Here is a 5,901-nt window from a genome sequence, read left to right on the forward strand (position 1 = left end):
TCCTGGCTTCAAGCAATTCTCCTGCCTCACCCTCCTGAGTATCTGGAACTACAGATGCATGTCTCCATGCCTGGATAATTTTTGTATCTTTAGTAGAGATGGGGTTTCACCATGTTGGCCAGGCTGGTCTTGAACTCCTGACCTCAAGTGATCCGCCCGTCTCGGCCTCCCAAAGTGCTGGGATTACAGGCTTGAGCCACGGTGCCCGGCCCGACCTCCACCCGATTTTATCTGCTCTGTCCACTCTCCAATTCACTGATGTAGTTGCTTTTGGTATTATTGTCCAGTGTTTATAGATATTTTCTTGTGGGACTCCTCCAGTTGGGTCTTGGTCTGTCATTACTGGAGGTGAGGTGAAAATTCCTACTATTTATCTTTTAGCATAAAAGATGTGTTATTAAAGAAGGCAAAATCCAACTTATTCAGATTCCACTGACATTGATGGGAGTGTAAAAAGTTGGCACAATCTTTCTGGAAAGCAATGATCATCAATATATATCAAGAGCCTAAAAATGTTCATTATTTGACCTAGTAATCTCACTTGTAGGAATCTATGCCAAGGAAATATTTAAAGACATCTTTATGATTGAAAATGTTATTTATAATTTTAGAAGAGTAAAAAATTAGGAAAGCTTCAATGACCAGCAGTAGGACTTCATTAAATCAATAATTGCACTTTAAGTACTATTTGTAAGGAATACTGAATAATATGGGAAAACACAAAATATATTTAATGATAAAAACAGAAAATAAAATTATATTCATCATCCCAATTTTATGGAATTATAAACATATATATAAAAAGACTGAAAGGCAATATTATAAGTGATAATTCTTACTCAAATTTGGTGGTGAATTTAGGAGAGATCTTTTTTCTTTTTCATGATCTCTCCCACCTCTCTTCCTCCTTTCCTTCCTTCCTTCCTTCCTTCCTTCCTTCCTTCCTTCCTTCCTTCATTCATTCCTTCCTGCCTCCTCCCTCCCTCCCTCCTTCCTTTCTTCCTTCCTTCCCTTTCCTCAGTCTCTTTCTTTTTCTCTTTCCTTCTTTCTCTCTTTCTTTCTCCCTCCCTCCCTCCCTTCTTTCCTTTCTTTTTCACTTTCTTTTCTTTCTTTCAATAGGGTTTCACAGTGTCGCCTACGCTGCAGGGCAGTGGTACAATCAACTTCCTGGGCTCAAGCAATCCTCCCACTTCAGCCTCCCAAGCAGGTGGGACTACAGGCATGTGCCACCAAGCCAGGCTAATTTACAAAATTCTTTTGTAGAGACAGGGTCTCACTATGTTGTCCAGGCTTGTCTCAAACTCTTGGGCTCAAGCAGTCCTCTTGCCTTGGCCTCTCAAAGTGCTGGAATTATACCATAATTTCTAATAACTTCCAAATAGCCTCAATAAAATAAAATGGAATAAATAACAATAAAAACAATTTTTAACATCCCATAGATACTAAAAGTGATACACTAGAAAGTAAATTATCCACCCCTCCTCTTACCCCTGATAAAAATAACTTTTGCTAGTTATCAGGAATCATTAATATATGTAGCCTATTCAAACAATGAGGGAGGTATGGACAAATGTTCCAAGATTTTTGGGTTTCACAGACCAATAACTTTTCAAAAACAATTTTAAGAATGGACAATTGGGGGAAAAATTCTGAAGTACTACTCTTTATTATCTTTAATTTCTCACACCACCCTCTCCTCTAATATAATCTCAGAATAAAGGACAGTTCTTTAATTGGGAAAAACGTATATTATTGTCTTTATTTTTCAGTTTCTGCCATGGATTGATAGTTTTTGTGGACTGAATCAAATCTAAGGATCAATGGGATTAGATGGGTTCTCAAGTCTTTTTCTGTATTGTGATTGTATGATCTTCAACTCAGTTTTAGGACCTGGAATCCAGATGTGACCAGTGCCGTGTCATAAATCATTAACTTTATTTGCTTGAATGAGTGCTCCAGTTTCTCCTCATCCTTAATAACTAGCTATTGTCTGTCTTTTTAAATTTTAGCCACCTGAATGGGTATGAAGTAGTTTTGATTTGCAATTCCTTAATGACTAATATTATTGAACATTTTCCATGTGTTTATTGGCTATTTGTTTAAATTCTTTGGAGAAATGTCTTTTTAAACCCTTTACTCATTTTTAAAGTAGGTTGTCATTTTATTGTTGAGTTGTAGTTATTTGTATATTCTGGATAATAAATTTTTTGTTAGATATATGCTTTGATAACATTTTCATCCATTCTCTGAGTTATCTATTCACTTTCTTGATGGTGTCCTTTGAGGCACAAGTTTTAAATTTTGATGAAATCCAATTTATCTTTTTTTTTCTTTTATCACTTGTGCTTTTGATGTCATATATAAGAAACTATTGTCTAATCCACAGTCACAATATTTTACTGTTATCTTGTCTTGAGTTCTAGCTCTTACATTTAGGTCTATAATCCATTTGGAGTAAATTTTTGTACATGGTGTGAAGCGGGATTTGACTTAATTCTTTTGCATTTGGATATCTAGTTGTTCCATTACCATTTATTGAAAAGATCATTCTTCCCTTATTGAAAGATCTTGGACACATGTCAAAATTAATTGACCTTGGAGGAATGGATTTATTTCTAGACTCTGTAGTATTCCATTGATCTATATTTCTATCCTTACCCCTTACCACACAGTTTTGAATACGATAGCTCTGAAGTTGGGAAGTGTGAGTCCTACAGTTTTGTTCTTTTTCAAGATTGTTTGGCAACTAAGGTTCCCCTGTAATTCAATATGGGTTTTAGGACTGGCTTTTCCATTTCCGTAAAAACAGTCTGTTGGGATTTTGATTGGTATTGCATTGAATCTAGAGATCACTCTGGGGAGTCCTGCCATCTTTACACCATTAAGTGTTATTTAGGTCTTCTTTAATTTCCTTCATGAGTGTTAAGTAGTTTTCAATGTACTGTGTAAGTCTTGCATCTCTTTGGTTAAATTTATTCTTAAGTATTTAATCCTTTTCGATGCTTTGTAAATGAGATTGTTTTCTTAATTTCCTTTCAGATTGTTCATGCCAATGTATAAAAATGAAATTTTTGTAAACTATTGATTTTGTGGTCTGCAAACTTGCTGAACTCATGTATAACTTCTAATAGTGTTTTCATAAATTGCTTAAAATTCTGCAACTGAAGACATTTTTATTTTTCCTTTCCAATCTGGATGACTTTTCTTTCTCTTGCCTAAATGCCATTACTAGAACTTCCAGTACAATGTTGAATAACGTGGCAAGATAAGATGTCTTTGTCTTATTCCTGATCTTATAAGGAAAACATTCAATCTTTCACCGTTAAGTATTATGTTGTGGAATTTTCCTAGATGCCTTGTACAGGATTGATGAAGTTTCTGTCCATTCCTAATTTTGTTGACTGTTTTTAATATGAAAGTGTGTTGAATTTTGCCATATGCTGTTTCTGCATCTATTGAGATGATCATGTGGTTTCTGTCATTATATTAATATGGCATATATTCTTTTAATTTTATTTTTTAAACTCTTAGGTTCAGGGTACATGTGCAGATTTGTTATATGGGTAAACGTGTGTCATGAATATAACATATTATATTGATTTTTGGATTTCACAACCTTGTATTCCTTGGATAAATCCCAGTTGGTCATCCTTTTTGTATGTTGCTAAGTTCAGTTTGCTAGTATTTCATTGAGGATTTTTGCATTTATATATTTAAAGGATATTGGTCTATAGTTTTCTTGTGATGTCTTTGTCTGATTCTGGTATTAGGGTAAACTGGTATCATAGAATGAGTTGGGAACTGTTCCCTTCTATGTTTTTCAGAGTTTGTGAAGGTTTGACCTTAACTTTTCTTTAAATGTTTATTAGAATTCATCAGTGAAGCTGTCTGAGTCAGGGGTTTCCTTTATGGGAAGTTTCAAAAATTAATAATCCAATCTCTTTGTTACAGATCTATTCAGATTTTCTATTTCTTTTTGAGTTAGTTTTGGTAAATTGCATCTTTCTAGGAATTTGTCAGTTTCATCTAAGTTATTTAATTTGGTGGTCTACAGTTGTTCATAATATTCCCATAATAATCTTTATTAATGTAGGGCTGGTAAAATATAATTTCCTTCATTGCTAATTTAATAATTTAGGTGTTCTCTTTTTTTCTTGGTCGGTTTAGTTTCGGGTTTGTCAATTTTGTTAATCTTTGCAGAAAAACCAAATTTGTGGTTTTAATGATTTTCTCAATTGTTTTTCTATTCTCTATTTCATTTATTTCTGCTCTAATCTTTATTGTTTTCTTTCTTCACTGGCTTTGGGTTTCTTTTCCTCTTTTTTTAGTTTTTTAAGGTGGGAGTTTAGGTTATTGATTTGGGATGTTTCTTCTATTTTAAACATAGACTTTGAGTTATAAATTTCTGTCTAAGCATTGCTTTAGATGCATCCATAAGTTTTGTCATGTTGTATTTTCTTTTTTTAAAGACTTAGTCTCACTCTGTTGACAGGCTGGAGTGCAGTGGTATGATCATGGCTCACTGTAGCCTTGAACTTCCTGGGCTCAGATGATTCTCCTATCTCAGTCTCTCGAGTAGTTGGTACTATAGGCATGTACCACCATGCCTGGCTAATTTTTGTTCTTTTTTTGTAGAAACAGGGTTTTGCCAGGTTGCCCAGGCTGGTCTTGAACTCCTGGGCTCAAGCGATCCACTCACCTTGGCCTCCCAAAGTGTTGGGATTACAGGCATGAGCCACAGCATCTGGCCTATTTCTGTTTCTATTTGTCTCAAATTACCTTCTATTTTTTCTATGATTTCTCCTTTGAACCATTTATTATTTAGGGGTATATTGTTTAATTTCCACACATTCGTGAATTTCCCAAACTTCCTTTTATTACTGACTTTTAACTTAAATGTATTGTGATTGGAGAGCTCACATTGTGCAATTTTCAATATTTTAAAATTTACTAAGGCTTATTTTTGGTCTAACATGATCCTGGAGAATGTTCCATGTGCACTTGAAAAGAATGTGTATTCTGTTGTTAAGTATTTCTATAGCTGTCTAAGGTTAATTAGTTTATATTTCACATCTTCTTTTTCTTTGCTGATGTTCTCCTTAGTCTATCCATTATTGAGAGTGGGGTTTTGAAGTATCTATTGTTTTGAGTTGCCTAATACTCCCTTTAATTCTATCACATTTGCTTCATGTATTTTGGAGCCTTGTTGTTAGGTGCATATGTGTTTATAATTATTGTCTTTCCGAAGATTGACCTTTTTATCATAAAATGCATTTCTTCATCTTTTGTAACTATTTTTATCTTAAAGTTCATTTTGTCTGATATTAATATAGCCACTCCAGCTCTTTTTTGGTTACTCTTTGCATGCTATATCTTTGTCTATCCTTTTATTTTCAACCAATTTGTGTCTCTGAATCTAAAGTGTGTCTCTAATAGTATGGTTGAATTATTTTAAAAAATCCTCATTCTGGCAATCTTTGCCTTCTGGTTAGGGTGTTTAAGCCATTTACTTTTGATTAAATTACCGATAAGCTAGGATTTTAATTTACCATTTTGCTATTTGGATTTTTATATGTCTTATGTATTTTTTGTACCTTTATTCCTCCATTATTGCTCTCTTTTGCATTAAATGGGTATCTTCCAGGAAAAGCTTTTAATACTCTTGTTTCTTTTACTGTTTTTTATTTTTTTGAGATGGAGTCTTGCTCTGTTGCCCAGGCTGGAGTTCAGTGGCACGACTTCAACTCACTGCAACCTCCACCGTCTGGGTTCAAGCGATTCTCCTGCCTCAGCCTCCTGAACAGCTGGGATTATAGGCATGTGCCACCATACCTGGCTAATTTTTTGTATTTTTAGTAGAGATGGGGTTTCACCATGTTGGCCAGGCTGGTCTTGAACTCC

The sequence above is a fragment of the Colobus angolensis genome, unplaced genomic scaffold (assembly GCF_000951035.1).
Source record: "Colobus angolensis palliatus isolate OR3802 unplaced genomic scaffold, Cang.pa_1.0 Scaffold35, whole genome shotgun sequence".
Taxonomy (NCBI): domain Eukaryota; kingdom Metazoa; phylum Chordata; class Mammalia; order Primates; family Cercopithecidae; genus Colobus; species Colobus angolensis.